This window comes from Somniosus microcephalus, chromosome 24 (genome assembly GCF_052327205.1).
Source record: "Somniosus microcephalus isolate GS21.2 chromosome 24, FLI_Smic_1.0, whole genome shotgun sequence".
NCBI classification, from domain to species: Eukaryota; Metazoa; Chordata; class Chondrichthyes; order Squaliformes; family Somniosidae; genus Somniosus; species Somniosus microcephalus.
This window is the reverse complement of record NC_141010.1, coordinates 3,707,726-3,727,417: the sequence shown is the minus strand read 5'-3', so window position 1 is coordinate 3,727,417 and position 19,692 is coordinate 3,707,726. Positions and strand designations below refer to the sequence as shown.

General features: G+C 50.2%; 1 protein-coding gene across 2 annotated transcripts in view; it reads left to right on the top strand.

Moving 5' to 3' along the window:
• Positions 1-10,551: 10,551 nt before the first annotated feature.
• Positions 10,552-19,692, top strand: part of LOC147100962 (tensin-4-like) — a 46,060-nt gene continuing 36,919 nt past the window's right edge. The window contains exon 1 of one of the 2 annotated variants that reach the window (XM_085966073.1): positions 10,552-10,689. The gene's annotated coding sequence lies outside the window, so the exon portion shown is untranslated. Of the gene's footprint in view, positions 10,690-19,314; positions 19,690-19,692 lie in introns of those variants that run through there. The other variant, XM_085966074.1, reaches the window with a different exon arrangement.

Here is a 19,692-nt window from a genome sequence, read left to right as displayed (position 1 = left end):
GACTGAGCGCTTCCTCAACTGAGGTATATACCAGAAGAATGGGAACCATTTATTTCCTTTCCTCCTGGACATCAGATTCGGACGAAGACCAGCCGTGGCAGCAGCAGAACCAGGAACAACAGCAGCACCAACTGCAGGAGCAACAACAGGAGTGCCAAGCTGCTGCTCACCCACCTGAAGCTGCACAGGCCAGAACTGCCAGCGCGGGACCACATTGCTGCCTGGGATGCAAGGGACGCACTCATGTTGGCCAGATTTGCTTAACCTGCACAATCAAACACTTTTGCCTCGCACCTTCTTACCAGAGCATCGACAATGGACAAGAACCTGCAGCTTCCTATCACTCTGACCACCATACTGACAATTGCAAGTCGCCCTAAGCCCTCAGTGTGGAAGTCCCATTAGCGAAATGACACAGGCCACAACTTCAACAGTTTGCCATCAAATCTGTTTATCATAACAATTCAAGGATGGCTTGTCAAAAATCAATACAACAGAACACCCAAGTGACTACCCTTGTGACTACTTGTGCTTTATCTTCCTCTTACGCGTGCTCCTACGTGGTGCTTCCCCTGTGGCTTCAGCAGATGTGGAGGCCCCTTGCTCACTTTCTTGCTGCTCCTGTCTCGACACTTTTGGCAGCCATCCTCTGGGGTGGCGAACCTGTGCAGGCTCACCAACAGTCTGCTGCTCCTGCGGCTGTGCAGGGGATGAGACGCCCATCTCAGTTGGGTGAGGACTCTGGTGGGGCTCTGTCCGAGGGCTTTGCAGTGGTATGATCGTGTGAGCGCTTGGAGAGGAGCCCCTACTTCCTTGAGGTCTGCCACCAACCTCCCTCTCATGGGTCAGCTCCCCCTCCGCACCTGCAAGTGGCTGGAGAGCACATTGCTGCACATCAGGGGGGCCATGGGGACCCGTATCTGCAATGGAAGTCCTACTCCAGAGGACTTCCATGAAGGTCTGGTTTCTATGCTCAATAGCTGACCATTGCTCCTCAAGAGATGCCAGTCTATTCTGAACAATGACCATGTTTTCAACACTCTGGCGACTAAGATGGAGAATGAAGTAGTTGACTCGGAGACTAGGGTCCTCAATTTAAATAAAGGAAACTATGATGGTCTGAGGAGCGAGTTGGGTAGGATTGATTGGGGAATGGCACTCAAAGGGTTGACGGTGGATAGGCAATGGCAAACATTCAAAGACCGAATGGATGAACTACAGAATTTGTTCATCCTAGTTTGGCATAAAAATAAAACAAAAAAGGTGACCCAACCGTGGCTAACCAGGGAAATTAGGGATAGCATAAGGTCCAAGGAGAGGGCATATAAATTGGCCAGAAAAAGCAATAATCCTGAGGATTGGGAGCAGTTTAGGATTCAACAAAGGAGGACAAGGATTAATTAAGAAAGGGAAAATAGAATATGAGAGTAAGCTTGCAGAGAACATAAAAACTGACTGTAAAAGCTTTTATAGATATGTGAAGAGAAAAAGATTGGTGAAGTCAAACGTAGGTCCCTTGCAGTCAGAATCAGGGGAATTTATAATGGGGAACAAAGAAATGGCAGACCAACTAAATACATATTTTGGTTCTGTCTTCACAAAGGAGGACACAAATAACCTCCCAGAGATGCCGGGGAACATAGGGTCTGATGAAAGGGTGGAACTGAAAGAAATCAGTATTTGTAGGGAAATAGTGTTAGGAAAATTGATGGGACTGAAGGCCGATAAATCCCCAGGGCCTGATAATCTACATCCCAGGGTACTTAAGGAAGTGGCCCTAGAAATAGTAGATGCATTGCTGGTCATCTTCCAGAACTCGATAGACTCTGGAACAGTACCCATGGATTGGCGGGTAGCTAATGTTACCCCACTATTCAAAAAAGGTGGTAGAGAAAAGGCGGGGAATTATAGACCGGTAAGCTTGACATCGGTAGTGGGGAAAATGCTAGAGTCGATTATAAAAGATGTAATAGCAGAGCACTTGGAAAGCAGTGACTGGATCGGACAATGTCAACATGGATTTACAAAAGGTAAATCATGCTTGACTAATCTACTGGAATTTTTTGAGGATGTAACTGGTAAAATAGATAAGGGAGAACCAGTGGATGTGGTGTATTTGGACTTTCAGAAGGTTTTCGATAAGGTCCCGCATAAGAGATTAGTGTGCAAAATTAAGGCACATGGGATTGGGGGCATGGTATTGACTTGGATAGAGAACTGGTTGGCGGACAGAAAGCAAAGAGTTGGAATAAACGGGTTGTTTTCCGAGTGGCAGGCAGTGACTAGTGGGGTACCACAAGGATCGGTCCTAGGACCCCAGCTGTTCACAATATATATTAATGATCTGGACGAGGGAATTGGATGTAATATCTCCAAATTTGCAGACGACACAAAGCTGGGGGGGAGGGTATGCTGTGAGGAGGATGTCGTGAAACTCCAGCACGATTTGGACAGGTTGGGTGATTGGGCAGAAACATGGCAAATGCACTATAATGTGGATAAATGTGAGGTTATCCACTTTGGTGGCAAAAACAGGAAGGCAGTGATATACCTATCAATTCGTCCAATAAAAAGCGACGAGTTAGGAACGTAACTAAAGGTTTTTATTGACTAAATAACAGAGCCCACCCTCGTGGGTGATCGGGTCCAACAAGGAGGAATACCAGCCAGTCGACTACCTTTATACCTGGGCAGGTAGGTGGAGCCATGGGCGGAGTCGGAGGTGGTCAGCCCAGGTATAACAGCGCGACAAGAGGCGACCTCGTATCGTGATACAACAGTGATAACGGTGATAACAATACAACAGTGATAACTATAGTGTAACGATAAAAGTGGTTTACCACAGGCAGATTATTATTTGAATGGTAATAGATTGGGAGAAGGGGAAGTGCAAAGAGACCTGGGTGTTCTTGTACACCAGTCGCTGAAGGTAAGCATGCAGGTGCAGCAGGCGGTTAAGAAGGCAAATGGTATGTTGGCCTTCGTAGCAAGAGGGTTCGAGTATAAGAACAAGGATGTCTTGCTACAGTTGTACAGGGCCTTGGTGAGACCACACCTTGAATATTGTGTGCAGTTTTGGTCGCCTTACCTGAGGAAGGACGTTCTTGCCATGGAAGGAGTGCAGCGAAGATTCACCAGGCTGATACCTGGGATGGCAGGAATGACGTATGAGGAGAGATTGGGTCGATTGGGCTTATACTCACTGGAGTTTAGAAGATTGAGAGGGGATCTCATCGAAACCTATAAAATTCTGTCAGGCCTGGACAGACTAGATGCAGGAAGGATGTTTCTGATGGCCAGGGAGTCCAGAACCAGGGGTCATAGTCTAAGGATAAGGGGTAAGCCATTTAGGACTGAAATGAGGAGGAATTTCTTCACCCAAAGAGTGGTGAACCTGTGGAATTCTCTGCCACAGAGGGCGGTGGAGGCCAGTTCATTAAGTATATTCAAGAAAGAGTTGGATATATTTCTTAAGGCTAAAGGGATCAAGGGATATGGGGAGAAGGCAGGGACCGGGTACTGAATTTGGATGATCAGCCATGATCTCATTGAATGGCGGAGCAGGCTCGAAGGGCCGAATGGCCTACTCCTGCTCCTATCTTCTATATGTATCTATGTAAGCTCCTCGATGGCCGTAGCCATCCTCTCCTCTACCGTAGCCATCTTTTCCACGGAGGTTGCCATCCTTTCCGTGGTGATGCGTTCATGCGCCAATGCCTCCACAAAGGCTCCGCTAATGTTCGCGATGGACTCCTCCATTCGCTCCACACTCGCAGCGACCCCAGAGACAAAACCTGCCAGGGACTCCTGCACCTGTTCCTGGAGTTCCAGCACCGCTCTCCTTCTGGATGGACCTAGAGGCACAGGGTCGACATGCAGCTGAGCCGAGCTGGCAGAGTCCTGCACCCTCCGATGAGGACTCTCCACTGCTGTCCCTGTCTCCACCATCAGCTGATGCTCACTTGTGAGCTGTGATACACCAAGTGACAACACTACTCTATCTCGCCAAGGTCCCACCGAGGTGTGCGTCTGCGCTGGTGCTGGGTGCACTGAATTCTGCTGACGCTGCGCCCTCAGAGGTTGCAGCTTCCTCTGAGGAGTCTGGAGGCTCAGGCTGCTCCTCCTGGGCAGTGGGGACGGGGGTTGTCGATGGTCCTGTGGGGGAGTAAAGGAAAGAGTTAGAGATGTGAGGTAAAGGTTGCATGCACATTGAATTGTGCAGATGATCATAAGTCAATCTGTTAGAGCATCAGAATCATTATCAGTCACTCATGCAATGTCAATGAGAGAGATGCTAAACTATTCTGTCACGAGCTTGCTGTGATGCGCCCGTCTGTCCGTCCCACACTTGCGAATCATCCTCCACTCTGGCGATCTCCAGGGCCGCCTCCACCCAGGGGGTGAGCTGGGCTACTGAGGGTGACCCTCCTCCTGTCCTCGCTCTTTCCCTCTTATTGTGGGCTCTCTTTTCCTGCAATGAGGGAGACAAGTGGAGTTTGACTGAGAATGAAGGAGTGAGTGTAGAGAATCCATAGCACAGATGCGTAGAAGGAGACCAAGGGCCCTCCCTGTGTGTTGTAAGTTGTTGTCATTGCGTCACAGTGATAGGGAGTGTGAGGGCTGCATGGTCGAATAGTTAAGTGAATGTGACCATAGAGAGAGAGGGAATGGGTAAGGGTGCAGGGATGCAAGGGTCAAATGGGATGTGGAGGAAGAGGTTGGCAAAGCAGAGTGCTGGTGATAAGAGGCAATGGGGATCAGATTGAGGCTGATGGGAATGTCATACTCACTTTTCCTGTGCGGAGGTGGTCATGAAACCTCTTCTTGCACTGCAGCCAGGTTCTGCCACACATAGAGATGGAGTTGGCCTCCTGGGCCACTTGCAGCCACACAGCTTTAGTCTGCTGGGGAGACTTTTTCCTCCCTGAGGAAGGGAAGAGCACCTCCTTATTTGCTCTTGCTCCCTCCACCAGAGTTTGGAGGGAGGCCTCATCGAACCTTGGAGCACACTTTGGTCTACTGGTGGACATCATTGGTGAAGGAAGCACTCAGAACAATGGGCATAAAGTTTAAAGGCTGAAAAAGAAGCAAGGCTGCTTGCAGGCCGTAAATCCAGCAGCATTGATGACGCCATTGGAGGTGACTCTCTGTATGAAAAGGCTCATTGGGCCAGGGGTTTCCACACGCTGGAAATCACGTGCCCAATTAGGGCAAAATCGCACTTTTGTCCCACTTCACACCGGAGTCGGGATCCTGACACGCCCCCAGCCCGCCCCCATGACAAAATCTAACCCTCTGTGTCTCTGAATCACTGGGAGTCGTCAGGTTGGTTGTAAGGCAAGGTCAGTCTCCTATGCATTGAAAAGTCAAGTGGAGGAAGAGCTAGAGAAACAGAGAGAACGGTGTGCTGGTAAAAACTGATAATAGTGAATGGACTACCCCGATTCTGGTAGTGCCCAAAGCAGACAAAACTGTACGCTTGTGCGGTGACTACAAAGTTACTATCAACCAATCAGTTGATAATGAGCAGAACCCGTTATCTACATCACAAGATTTGTATGCAGCACTCTCTGGGTCAAAGGTTTCTCCAAGCTTGAACTGTCGCCGCTTACACTCAGCTGAATGTTGACAAAGAGAGTCAACAGTATCTCACTATCAACACACACAAGGGACTGCACTCATACACCGAGCTACCATATGGTGTAAAGTCATCCCCGAAATCTTCCCGGCTACGATGGATAAGATTTTGCAAGTAATTCCAAATTGCTTCTGCAATCAAGACGATGTGCTGATCGCAACAAGCAGTGAGGAAGAAAATCTAGAAGTGTTCGATTTAGTGCTTCAAAGGTTGAATTCCCACAATGTCAAATTGAAAAGGAGAAAATGTGCTTTTGTGCAGCCCAAGGTTGTGTACCTTGGACTGAAAGTTGATGCAAATGGCCTGCAACCAGTGAAGGAAAAGGTTGATGCTGTCATCAATGATCCAAAGCCACAGAACGTGTCTGAGTTAAGATCTTTCCTTGGAATGGCCCAGTACTACGCACAATTCTTACCTGAGTTAGCGACCATGTTAGCTCCATTGCACGAGCTCCTCAAGAAGGATGTCTGGTGGAAGTGGACAAAAGCGCAACAGGAAGCTTACGACGCTTGTAAGAGAAATCTCTCCAGCGATGCTCTACTTGTGCACTACGACACAGCGCGTGAACTTAAGTTAGCGTGTGATGCTTTTAGTTACGGTGTGGGAGCTGTCATAAGCCAAGTAATGGATGACGGCCAAGAGAAACCAATCGCGTTCACATCGCGAACCCTCACAAAGAGCGAAAGAAACTACGCACAAATTGAAAAGGAAGCACTCGCCATAGTGTTTGGAATCAAGAAATTCCAACAGTTCCTGATCGGCAGAAGGTTTATCCTGATAACCGATCACAAACCGCTCCGAGCAATATTGGGGCCTAAATCGGCCATCCCTGCAATGGCCGCATCAAGAATGCAACGTTGGGCAGTGTTGTCACAATATGACTACACGATTGAATATCCCACTTCAAAGCAAAACGCAATCGCAGATGCCTTGTCCAGGTTGCCACATGAGGACTCGTGTGTTGGGAGTGAAGGTGAGATTTTCACTCTAGGTGCAGTTGACAAAGACTTTCCCGTGAATGCAACTGAGGTTGCAGAGGGGTAAACAGTGTAATATATTATCACATGGTTTGTCACATGGTTTAGTCTGAGCATGCTCAGTTCGCTCTGGCCTAGTAAATAAGCACCTTGACTCGTAGCTCATCGTAACTCTGTCCTTCAATTCTTCCACTCACATATATTACAGTAAGGTAGAGTGGGACAAGGTTCCTAGTATTGGGAACGGCTAGCGGCCATGGTTAGCAGGCTGAGATTTTACCTCTGGGTCTGGATTACAGTGTAGTTCAGGCGGAGAGATGAACAATCCCTTTCTCAGTTAACGGTAAATGTTCAACATGAAATGGATTTCGAGAAATCTCTTGTTTCTGGATTCATTCTACATTTGAGCTATTGGTCAGCTGCAGACTAGGTTAAATACAGAGTAAAGCTCCCTCTACACTGTCCCATCAAACACTCCCAGGGCAGGTACAGCACGGGTTAGATACAGAATAAAGCTCCCTCAACACTGTCCCATCAAACACCCCCAGGACAGGTACAGCAGTGGTTAGATACAGAGTAAAGCTCCCTCTGTACTGTCCCATCAAACACTCCCAGGGCAGGTACAGCACGGGTTAGATACAGAGTAAAGCTCCCTCTACACTGTCCTATCAAACACTCCCGGGCAGGTACAGCACAGGTTAGATACAGAGTAAAGCTCCCTCTACACTGTCCCATCAAACACTCCCGGGCAGGTACAGCACAGGTTAGATACAGAGTAAAGCTCCCTCTACACTGTCCCATCAAACACTCCCAGGGCAGGTACAGCACGGGTTAGATACAGAATAAAGCTCCCTCTACAGTGTCCCATCAAACACCCCCAGGACAGGTACAGCAGTGGTTAGATACAGAGTAAAGCTCCCTCTGTACTGTCCCATCAAACACTCCCAGGGCAGGTACAGCACGGGTTAGATACAGAGTAAAGCTCCCTCTGTACTGTCCCATCAAACACTCCCAGGGCAGGTACAGCACGGGTTAGATACAGAGTAAAGCTCCCTCTACACTGTCCCATCAAACACTCCCGGGCAGGTACAGCACAGGTTAGATACAGAGTAAAGCTCCCTCTACACTGTCCCCATCAAACACTCCCAGGGCAGGTAGAGCACAGGTTAGATACAGTGGAGGAGAAGCATCCGGGAAGCTGCTGAACACCTTGAGTCTCTTCGCCGGGAGAAGCAGAAGCCAGGCGCAGGCAGCGCAAGGAGCGCACGTCAACCCAAGCACCCCACCCACCCGCCCCTTCAACCACCGTCTGCCCCACCTGTGACAGAGACTGTAGGTCCCGCATTGGACTCATCAGTCACCTGAGAACTCATTTTTAATGTGGAAGCAAGTCATCCTCGGTTCTGAGGGACTGCCTAAGAGAGAGATACACTGTCCCATCACACACTCCCAGGGCAGGTACAGCACGGGTTAGATACAGAGTAAAGCTCCCTCTACACTGCCCCATCACACACTCCCAGGGCAGGTACAGCACGGGTTAGATACAGAGTAAAGCTCCCTCTACACTGTCCCATCACACACTCCCAGGGCAGGTACAGCACGGGTTAGATACAGAGTAAAGCTCCCTCTACACTGCCCCATCACACACTCCCAGGGCAGGTACAGCACGGGTTAGATACAGAGTAAAGCTCCCTCTACACTGTCCCATCACACACTCCCAGGGCAGGTACAGCACGGGTTAGATACAGAGTAAAGCTCCCTCTACACTGTCCCATCACACACTCCCAGGGCAGGTACAGCACGGGTTAGATACAGAGTAAAGCTCCCTCTACACTGTCCCATCACACACTCCCAGGGCAGGTACAGCACGGGTTAGATACAGAGTCAAGCTCCCTCTACACTGTCCCATCAAACACTCCCAGGGCAGGTACAGCACAGGTTAGATACAGAGTAAAGCTCCCTCTACACTGTCCCATCAAACACTCCCAGGGCAGGTACAGCACGGGTTAGATACAGAGTAAAGCTCCCTCTACACTGTCCCATCAAACACTCCCAGGGCAGGTACAGCACGGGGTTAGATACAGAGTAAAGCTCCCTCTACACTGTCCCATCAAAGACTCCCAGGGCAGGTACAGCACGGGTTAGATACAGAGTAAAGCTCCCTCTACACTGTCCCCATCAAACACTCCCAGGGCAGGTACAGCACGGGGTTAGATACAGAGTAAAGCTCCCTCTACACTGTCCCATCAAACACTCCCAGGGCAGGTACAGCACGGGTTAGATACAGAGTAAAGCTCCCTCTACACTGCCCCATCAAACACTCCCAGGGCAGGTACAGCACGGGTTAGATACAGAGTAAAGCTCCCTCTACACTGTCCCATCAAACACTCCCAGGGCAGGTACAGCATGGGTTAGATACAGAGTAAAGCTCCCTCTACACTGTCCCATCAAAGACTCCCAGGGCAGGTACAGCATGGGTTAGATACAGAGTAAAGCTCCCTCTATACTGTCCCATCAAACACTCCCAGGGCAGGTACAGCATGGGTTAGATACAGAGTAAAGCTCCCTCTACACTGTCCCATCAAACACTCCCGGGGCAGGTACAGTACGGGTTAGATACAGAGTAAAGCTCCCTCTACACTGTCCCATCAAACACTCCCAGGGCAGGTACAGCATGGGTTAGATACAGAGTAAAGCTCCCTCTACACTGTCCCATCAAAGACTCCCAGGGCAGGTACAGCATGGGTTAGATACAGAGTAAAGCTCCCTCTACACTGTCCCATCAAACACTCCCAGGGCAGGTACAGCACGGGTTAGATACAGAGTAAAGCTCCCTCTACACTGTCCCATCAAACACTCCCAGGGCAGGTACAGCATGGGTTAGATACACAGTAAAGCTCCCTCTACACTGTCCCATCAAACACTCCCAGGGCAGGTACAGCACGGGGTTAGATACAGAGTAAAGCTCCCTCTACACTGTCCCATCAAAGACTCCCAGGGCAGGTACAGCACGGGTTAGATACAGAGTAAAGCTCCCTCTACACTGTCCCCATCAAACACTCCCAGGGCAGGTACAGCACGGGGTTAGATACAGAGTAAAGCTCCCTCTACACTGTCCCATCAAACACTCCCAGGGCAGGTACAGCACGGGTTAGATACAGAGTAAAGCTCCCTCTACACTGCCCCATCAAACACTCCCAGGGCAGGTACAGCACGGGTTAGATACAGAGTAAAGCTCCCTCTACACTGTCCCATCAAACACTCCCAGGGCAGGTACAGCATGGGTTAGATACAGAGTAAAGCTCCCTCTACACTGTCCCATCAAAGACTCCCAGGGCAGGTACAGCATGGGTTAGATACAGAGTAAAGCTCCCTCTATACTGTCCCATCAAACACTCCCAGGGCAGGTACAGCATGGGTTAGATACAGAGTAAAGCTCCCTCTACACTGTCCCATCAAACACTCCCGGGGCAGGTACAGTACGGGTTAGATACAGAGTAAAGCTCCCTCTACATTGTCCCATCAAACACTCCCAGGGCAGGTACAGCACGGGTTAGATACAGAGTAAAGCTCCCTCTACACTGTCCCATCACACACTCCCAGGCAGGGACATTGACCCCTGGAAGTCATTCTCCTGATGTTATAACTCAACAAAAATCTTCAAAATCAGCAGACACACAACAGATATTGAGGATAATCTCTAATCACTCGATGAAGCTTTGATTTTGAAAGGGGGGCGGTTGCTCCGGTGAGACAGGCTGGCTGTGAGATGGGTGCTGTCATGCAGACAGAAAGGCAGGCTGTTTTGCAACGTGTAGCTCTGGTTTATCTTGTGGAGGGTGTGGCCCCTTGTCTGATCTCAGCTCTCCTGGCTCCAGTGCTGGAGTTTAAAGCCGCCCCGCCCTCCAGCAGCCGCTACAGTCATTTCTGTGGGAGGGAGAAAGCTTTATAGGATCGGCAGGGCAGACAGGAATGTAGCATTCAACTGATAGAGGACACGGACTCTGAGACATTGACACCACCAACAAACCTTCACTGGAGCGCAGGAGCAATTCAGCACACGCGACTTCAAAGGTGAGTGTCAGCAGTTTAGTTTGTTTTTGAATAATTAGAGAAAGTATCAGGAATCACACACAGAAACCCCACAGTGCAGATAGAGGCCATTTCGGCCCATCGAGCCTGCACCGACACATATCCCAGCCGATCCCCGCAACCCCTACACCAACACATATCCCACCCTATCCCCGTATTTAATCCCCCTAACACTGAGGGTCAATTTATCATAGCCAATCATCCTAACCCGCACATCTTTGGATCCTTCAAGTCTTTTGGGACTAAAGTTCCGTGGAAGGGGAATGGGAGAAGGGCGAGTGTCTACCTGCTGATCTGGAGAGCCTTTAGTTTGCTGATTGAACTTGGTGTGAGTTCAGGAGGCTGGCGGCTCTCCTCCCAGCGATTGGCTGGTGGTGAATGTGAAACTCTTCAGACAGGATGCTGAAGTTCAGCCAGGTCCTGATGCCGGGGTCGGGAGGTGTCACAATGCCAGCGCGATGCCCAGGACTGGTGCGTGCAATGCCCCCACACACTGAGTGCCTGGTCCTTGGGCCGGGGAGCGAGGGGTTTGGCTGGCATTGGCTGGGCAGTGCCATGTAGGGAGGTGAGGGAGAGCAGGGGCACGAGGGGCACCTCCGGCCGGATCTAACGGCGGGTTCCAGGGGGCATTGGGAGTGATAAAGAGGAGGTATTAGAAAGGCTGGCTGTACTTAAAGTAGATAAGTCACCAGGAGCGGATGGGATGCATCCTAGGATGCTGAGGGAATTGAGGGCGCAAATTGCGGCGGTACTGGCCATAATCTTCCAATCCTCCTTAGATATAGGGGTGGTGCCAGAGGACTGGAGAATTGCAAATGTTACACCCTTGTTCAAAAAAGGGTGTAAAGATAAACCCAGCAACTACAGGCCAGTCAGTTTAACCTCGGTAGTGGGGAAGCTTTTAGAAACAATAATCAGGGACAAAATTAACAGTCACTTGGACAAGTGTGGATTAATTAAGGAAAGCCAGCACGGATTTGTTAAAGGCAAATCATGTTTAACCAACGTGATCAAGTTCCAAAAGGCGTTTGACAAAGTGCCACATAATAGGCTTGCCAGCAAAGTTGAAGCCCATGGAATAAAAGGGAGAGTGACAGCATGGATATGGAATTGGCTAAGTAACAGGAAAGAGAGTAGTGGTGAACGGTTGTTTTTTGGACTGGAGGAAGGTATAGTGGTGTTCCCCAGGGGTCAGATCTAGGGTCACTGCTTTTCTTTTTTACGCAGCGAGTGGTGAGGATCTGGAATGCACTGCCTGAGAGGGTGGTGGAGGCAGACTCAATCACAGCTTTCAAAAAGGAGTTGAATAAGTATCTGAAGGAAAAAAAATTGCAGGGCTACGGGGAAAGGGCGGGGGTGTGGGACTGGCTGAGAGTCGGCACGGGATCGACGGGCCGAATGGCCTTCTTCCGTGCTGTAACCATTCTGTGATTCTCTGATTGACCCATCAACCTGCTCACTCGGCCTATGCAACAGGGAAAGAGAACACAGATCCCATCAGACTCATCCCAGAAAGGAAAGGAATCAATAATGGATTTACTTACAAGAAAGGAGCCGGTGATTGAGTGTGTGGAGTAAGAAGGGAGAAGGATGGGAAGCAGTGCCGGGGAGAAGGTTGCTGAGGTTACTGCGGGCCGGAGATTGAGTGTGTGGAGTAAGAAGGGAGAAGGATGGGAAGCAGTGCCGGGGAGAAGGTTGCTGAGGTTACTGCAGGCCGGAGATTGAGTGTGTGGAGTAAGGAGGGAGAAGGATGGGAAGCAGTGCCGGGGAGAAGGTTGCTGAGGTTACTGCGGGCCGGAGATTGAGTGTGTGGAGTAAGGAGGGAGAAGGATGGGAAGCAGTGCCGGGGAGAAGGTTGCTGAGGTTACTGCGGGCCGGAGATTGAGTGTGTGGAGTAAGGAGGGAGAAGGATGGGAAGCAGTGCCGGGGAGAAGGTTGCTGAGGTTACTGCGGGCCGGAGATTGAGTGTGTGGAGTAAGGAGGGAGAAGGATGGGAAGCAGTGCCGGGGAGAAGGTTGCTGAGGTTACTGCGGGCTGGAGATTGAGTGTGTGGAGTAAGGAGGGAGAAGGATGGGAAGCAGTGCCGGGGAGAAGGTTGCTGAGGTTACTGCGGGCCGGAGATTGGGAATCAGCGTCCCTTGCTCGGAGCCTGGTGACATGTGAGCACACACCGGGGGTCTGCTCGCTCCGTATCTCTCCATTAGTAGCTCAGTGAATGCCCCGGCTCCGGTACGGCTAATCGAAAGTGGGAACTTGCTTCCCTTTTACTCATGTTACAGTTAATACTGTGGAGAAAAATCGCTGAAATAATATCTAGCAGGAGAGTTGGTAGCCCGAGGACACAGGTTTAAGATCATTGGCAAACGAGCCAGAGACGAGATGAGGAGAATTTTTTTTTATACAGCGAGTTGTTGTGATCTGGAATGCGCTGCCTGAAAGGGCGGCGGAAGCAGATTCAATAATAACTTTCAAAAGAGAATTAGATAAATACTGACATGAATCAGTCATTCATGAAAGAAAGACTTATGAAATAATACTGAGCAGCCTACGGGTGGCGCTGTCCAGGGAGAGTATAAATTCTCGGGCACGGGCCCAGCTTGTGCAGGACATTCTTAACTGGAACTAGTGAAGGACACAACTAGACCTCCATGTTGTAAAACAGTTGATTAAAGCTTTGTTTAATGCTTCGACCAAGTGCCTAGTAGTTTTCTTATGTCAATTACTAGAAGAGGAAACATTTGCAGGGCTGTGAGGAAAGAGCCGGGGGGAGTGGGACTAATTGGAGAGCTTGTTCAAAGAGCTGGCACAGGCACGATGGGCCAAATGGCCTCCTTCTGTGCTGTATCATTCTATGATTTCTAATATTTAAAATTCACAGTGTTGCCCTCGCTAAATCTTCGCACGGGATGATGCTCTGCCCCGAGTCGTTCCTAGCACCTTCCTGAAAACCGTTAAACTGCCCCCTCTTTGCACAGCCGTGCACTGCGGAGTGTTACTGAATCCTGTAACTGCACGGGCCTGGCAGCTACCCACAGTCAGTGCAGGCCAGGGGTACTGAGCAGAGGCTTTATACGGGGACAGGTTCAGCCTGCGACTTCCTGCTTGAGAAACCCAAGTGGAGTCGTTCTCTGCTATCAAAGCATCAGCTGCACTCAGACCGACCATCACTGGAGAAAGCTGATCAACGGTTTGTAACGTGCCTGCTGCCACCTTCTGGGTTCTGTGGTCTCATTTCCAAGTGATCGAGCCAGAGATAAAATAAAATGTGATATAAAATGTGGCAAAGGTGTCTTTAAAATGCACCTTTAGTTTAGCAGGTTCCAGGTGAGACAGCAGGTTAAAGGCAAGTTATGTTTGACAAATTTAATAGCGTGCCTTGAAGCAGTGCCTGATTGGATGGATGAATAGAATGTTGTCGACCGAGGGTAGATTGAATTTCAGAAGGTGCTTGATAAGCTGTCTCACAAGAGGCCTTTTAGAAAAAGTCAGGCATATGGTATAAGGGAATGAAGCAGCACAGGTAGAATGTTGGTTGACAGACAGAAACAGGAGTTGGGGTAAATGGGTGTCGTTCAGACTGGGGAAGGGTTGGGAGTGATGTACCCCAGGAGCCAGTGCTGGATCAGGTGAGCGAATGGGCTGACGGTGGAGGCCAGTTCATTAAATATATTCAAGAAAGAGTTGGATATATTTCTTAAGGCTAAAGGGATCAAGGGATATGGGGAGAAGGCAGGGACAGGGTACTGAATTTGGATGATCAGCCATGATCTCATTGAATGGCGGAGCAGGCTCGAAGGGCCGAAAGGCCTACTCCTGCACCTATCTTCTATGTTTCTATGAATGGGCAGACAGGTGAGCGGATGGGCAGACAGGTGAGCGGATGGGCAGACAGGTGAGCGGATGGGCAGGCAGGTGAGCGGATGGGCAGACAGGTGAGCGGATGGGCAGACAGGTGAGCGGATGGGCAGACAGGTGGCAGATACAGTTTAATGTGGGTCAATACATTTTCGTAGAGAAAAAACAGGGACTGGGAGTGTACACTGACATTGACAGGTGGGTTGAACAGAGAGACCCAGGGGTGCAAATACATTGGGGGAAAAATTTGGCTGCTTTGCGCCTCCCTAAGCGGGCGCTAACGGGGTGCAAAGCAACTAGCGCCCGGGCGTGGCGCCACCAGCACCTCCCGCGAAATTCAGCGGGAGGTTAGCGGCGACGGTAACCGTTAGCGCCCCACGGCGCTGCCCCACCAGCGATGACATAATCGCCGTGCTCAGCGCCCCGCTCGCGCCCCGGCCGTGATCTTCGGTAGCGCCCCCTGACTTACCGCCGGACGCTATGTCTGACGGGGTCAGGGGGGCCCACCTGTGGCCAGGGCGGTGCTAATTAAAGGCGAGGTGCCGGGCCGCCATTTTTGTTGCTGGCCGCCTGCTAGCACCTGCCCCCTCTTCCGTCCCCGGCCTCCTCTTCAGCCCCCCCGTGGAGTGTCAGGCTCTTTTGCCGGCACTCCGATCCCTGGTGGCCCAGCTGGGCCCCAGGTCACGCTACGCTAGGCCCCTCCCTTTTATGAAGGGGAGGAAGGCCTGCAGTACCGCGGCGCGATATGCCGCGATATTCCCTCGCAGTGCCCCAAGAGGGAGATGGGGCGCTTCCAGTAGCACCCCACTTCCCTCTTGGGGCGCTACCGATGAATTCCGGCCGCAGGGGTGCTAATTTTTTCGGGCGCTAAAAGTAGCGCCCCGGCGAAGTTAGCGCCCTGAGGGGGCGCGACCCAATTTTTCCCCCATCATTCCCTGAAAAGTGAGAGTGTAGGTAGATAAAGACATAAAAAAGGTCAAAAACATTTTGATTTTTATAAATAGAGGCACAGAGTACAAGAGCGAAGAAGTAATGACAAAGTTGTGCAAGAGAATGATTAGAGAGTGTGTGAGCTTTGGGAGCTCCGTTATAGAAAGGACAGAGAGCGTCTAGTGTGCAATCACCAGGATGATGCTGGGATGGTGTGGTAAACCACTGTAGTTCACTGTGTTCACTTGTTGTTGTTGTTGTCGTTCACTCTTGTTTCACTGTTATGTCCGACTATGCCTCAGCTGACTCTGCCCTCGGCTACCGAGTATAAGGACGGCCGCATGGCAGCTCCAGGCATTCGGTCGTCCACTAGAGGCATAGTCCTGATCTGTCTGAAGTGCAATTCAGTAGTTAATAAAAGCCTGTCGTTCTGAACTCTGCTCAGCCTCTTATTAGAATTGATAGCGCATCAGATGGGAAACTCGAGTTCTGAGGAGAGACCTGAGATAACGGGACTGTTTCCACAGGAGCAGGGAAGGCCGAGGAGATTTACTGGAGGTTTTTGAAATTCTGAAGGGTTTTGATAGAGTGAGCCTTCTGGCTGAGGAATCAGTGACGTGGATCATCCATTTGAAATGATCAGTGAGAGAGTGAGGAGAGGGGTTGGGAGACTTTACACAGCAAGTAGTTGGGCACGGAATGGAGTGGGGGATAAATATTTGAAGCAGAGGAGATATAAAGGCTACGGGGAGAGCATGGGGATGTGGGATTAGTTTTGGATTGCTACAGCAAAGAGCTAGCACAGAAACGATGGGGCGAATGGCCTCCTTCCATGCTGTAAGTCTCCATCTAGGTTAAGGGAGGAAGTGCTGCCCTAATCAAAGTCAACCAACGATTGGACATTGTAGCCACCTCCACGCACTGGCAATAAGTGACAATTTGTGAATCCTTGCACTGATCAGAGGTGAGGCCATCTTTGGAATCTCTGGCTCTCAATCTTCAAAAGGACAAAGCTGGATTGGAGAGGGTCCCGAGAGTGAGCGACAAGTCAGCCATTTAGACTCGTGAGTTATGCAGAAATACTACAGAGCTGAAATTGTTTTAGTTTGTTAGGGGGATTAAATACGTGGGGTTACGGGGATCGGGTGGGATATGTGTCGGTGCAGGCTCGATGGGCCGAAATGGCCTCTATCTGCACTGTGGGGTTTCTGTGATTCTGTGAAAGCAATTGAGGGACACTGGGTTCAAATGAATAAACCGCCACAGAGACCGCAGATTAGAAGAAACTTTATGACTCACTGAACCATTAAATGCATCACAGTTACCAGCAACAGCAGCTGGTGTTACTGATTAACTCCCAAAGGCACTGGATCAATTAAACCAGCCGAAATGCCTAACTGCCATGCTAAGATATCTGCTCGTCGGGGCAGAGATCCAATGAGGTGAGACTTCCCCCTGCCCTAACCCCAACCCCATTTCCCTGGGTCGGAGGTCATTCCCTTTGCACAGCAGATTCCCGGTGAGATTCCAGCCATCGAGAGCGAGCCCGCCAGTGCTAAGGCGGAAATAACCCCAGCAAGAACACTGCCTCAACGCCAGCGGAGACGGAGAGGAACCTACGCAGAGGAGGAAGTACCTCGAAGGGCGAATCACATGCACCCCCCCCTCCCGAAGGTATTACATCGAATATACAGCACAGAAACAGGCCATTCGGCCCCACAGCCCCGTGCCAGTGTTTATGCTCCACTCAAGTCTCCTCCCACCCGTCTTCATCTCACCCCATCACCATATCCTTCTATTCCTTCCTCCCTCATGTGTTTATCCAGCTTCCCCTTAAATGTATCTACACTATTCGCCTCAGCCACTCCCTGTGGTAGCGAGTTCCACATTCTCACCACTCTCTGGGTAAAGGAGTTTCTCCTGAATTCCCTGTTGGATTTATTAGTGACTGTCTTATAATGATGGGCCCTAGTTGAGACCAGGGCCGTCAGTGCTAATGTGTTGGGGTCGACTGGACGGAGATCAAGCTGCTAAACGGGCTCTCTTCCTCCATTGGGAAGGACCTCAAGACCTTTACTACCTCATCCTCCCATCTTAAGCATACATGGTTAAACAAAACTCTCAGGTGGATGTAAAAGATCCCACGGCACTATTGGAAGAAGAGCAGGGGAGTTCTCCCCGGTGTCCTGGGCCAATATTTATCCCTCAAACAACATCACTAAAAAACAGATGATCTGGTCATTATCACATTGCTGTTTGTGGGATCTTGCTGTTTGCAAATTGGCTGCTGCGTTTGTTACATTACAACAGTGACTCACATGATTCTCTGTGAAGCACTTTGGGACGTCCTAAGGTCATGAAAGGCGCTGGAGAAATGCAAGTTCTTTCTTTCTTTATGGGGCAGACAGGCAGGAAATCGCTCGGGGACCTGGGCCTTGCATCCTTGGCTCTCTGCGGGCGGGAAGAGCGCCGAGCAACTGTCCTGGTCGGGGAAGAGAATTTCCCTCCACTTCTGTTCAAAGAGAGGGTACAGCAAATGTTGGCAACCCATGGTACTGGGACTGGGAGAGTAGGGGACTAGGAGAGATGTGGGGACAGAGAGGATTGCCAGGGTGATAAATAACTGGGGTAGAGTCCATGGTGCACAGATTGGTGTGTGGAAGGAGTGGGAATGACCATATCTCCTTCACTGTGGTCTTAAAATGTAACACTTAGACCCACTGTAACTTGGCCAACTTTAGTCACAACCATTGGCCAGGGCTGAGAGGGGGAGATGGCAAGGAGCAGGATGGTGCAGCCAGATACAACACTGAGCTTGTGTGTCTGGATCCTGGGCTGGAATCCTGGTCTGATGGGATGGGCGTCTCCTGACTGTGAGGATCTCAGGCAGCCTCAGAATGGGCCCACATCAAAAAAACTGGCACTAAATTGATCATCAGTGGCCAAATGGGCAGATTGTGTGGAAACTGGAAATATCACCCAGGCGGAAATGGGACTGAGGCACATTTTAGGGACAGTGTAGAGGGAGCTTTACTCTGTATCTAACCCGTGCTGTACCTGCCCTGTGAGTGTTTGACAAGACAGTGTAGAGGGAGCTTTACTCTGTATGTAACCCGTGCTGTACCTGCCCTGGGAGTGTTTGATGGGACAGTGTAGAGGGAGGTTTACTCTGTATCTAACCCGTGCTGTACCTGCCCTGGGAGTGTTTGACAAGACAGTGTAGAGGGAGCTTTACTCTGTATGTAACCCGTGCTGTACCTGCCCTGGGAGTGTTTGATGGGACAGTGTAGAGGGAGCTTTACTCTGTATCTAACTCGTGCTGTACCTGCCCTGGGAGTGTTTGATGGGACAGTGTAGAGGGAGCTTTACTCTGTATCTAACCCGTGCTGTACCTGCCCTGGGAGTGTTTGATGGGACAGTGTAGAGGGAGCTTTACTCTGTATCTAACCTGTGCTGTACCTGCCCTGGGAGTGTTTGATGGGACAGTGTAGAGGGAGCTTTACTCTGTATCTAACTCCGTGCTGTACCTGCCCTGGGAGTGTTTGATGGGACAGTGTAGAGGGAGCTTTACTCTGTATCTAACCCGTGCTGTACCTGCCCTGGGAGTGTTTGATGGGACAGTGTAGAGGGAGCTTTACTCTGTATCTAACCTGTGCTGTACCTGCCCTGGGAGTGTTTGATGGGACAGTGAAGAGGGAGCTTTACTCTATTTCTACCCTGTCGTACAACACTCTCATTATTCACTTTGACGAGCACTAAAAAGGTAATGTTGACTGAGTGGAAAATGCTGGCGTGATTATCTCAGTTGTCGAACGGGATTCTGTGAGCGAGCAGTTTAAAGGAAGCCTGAATTGGACGGTTACTTCCTCTCATTGTGAACAGGTGGTGTTGGCTTACGGCTGATGTCGAGATGCTCCTGCAGCCTTGGGTTTGTGAGCTGGAATTAATTCTACTAACTGTTAAACAATGAGAGAGGCCGAGGAGAGGCGGTGCAGCAGGTCAGTGAGATATTTAAAGCTCACAGGCTTGAAATCGGAATGTGGCTCCCACCCCCAGAGGAGAAGCCAAGACAATAGCCTCGGTCACAGGCACAATGAATCATCGTTCCCATAGAAACAAACAGGAAGACCATCTGAGAGGAAAGCAGCTTTTGTGTTCCGCTGAGGAGACGCTTGGGAAATAAAGATAATTGAATGAGTG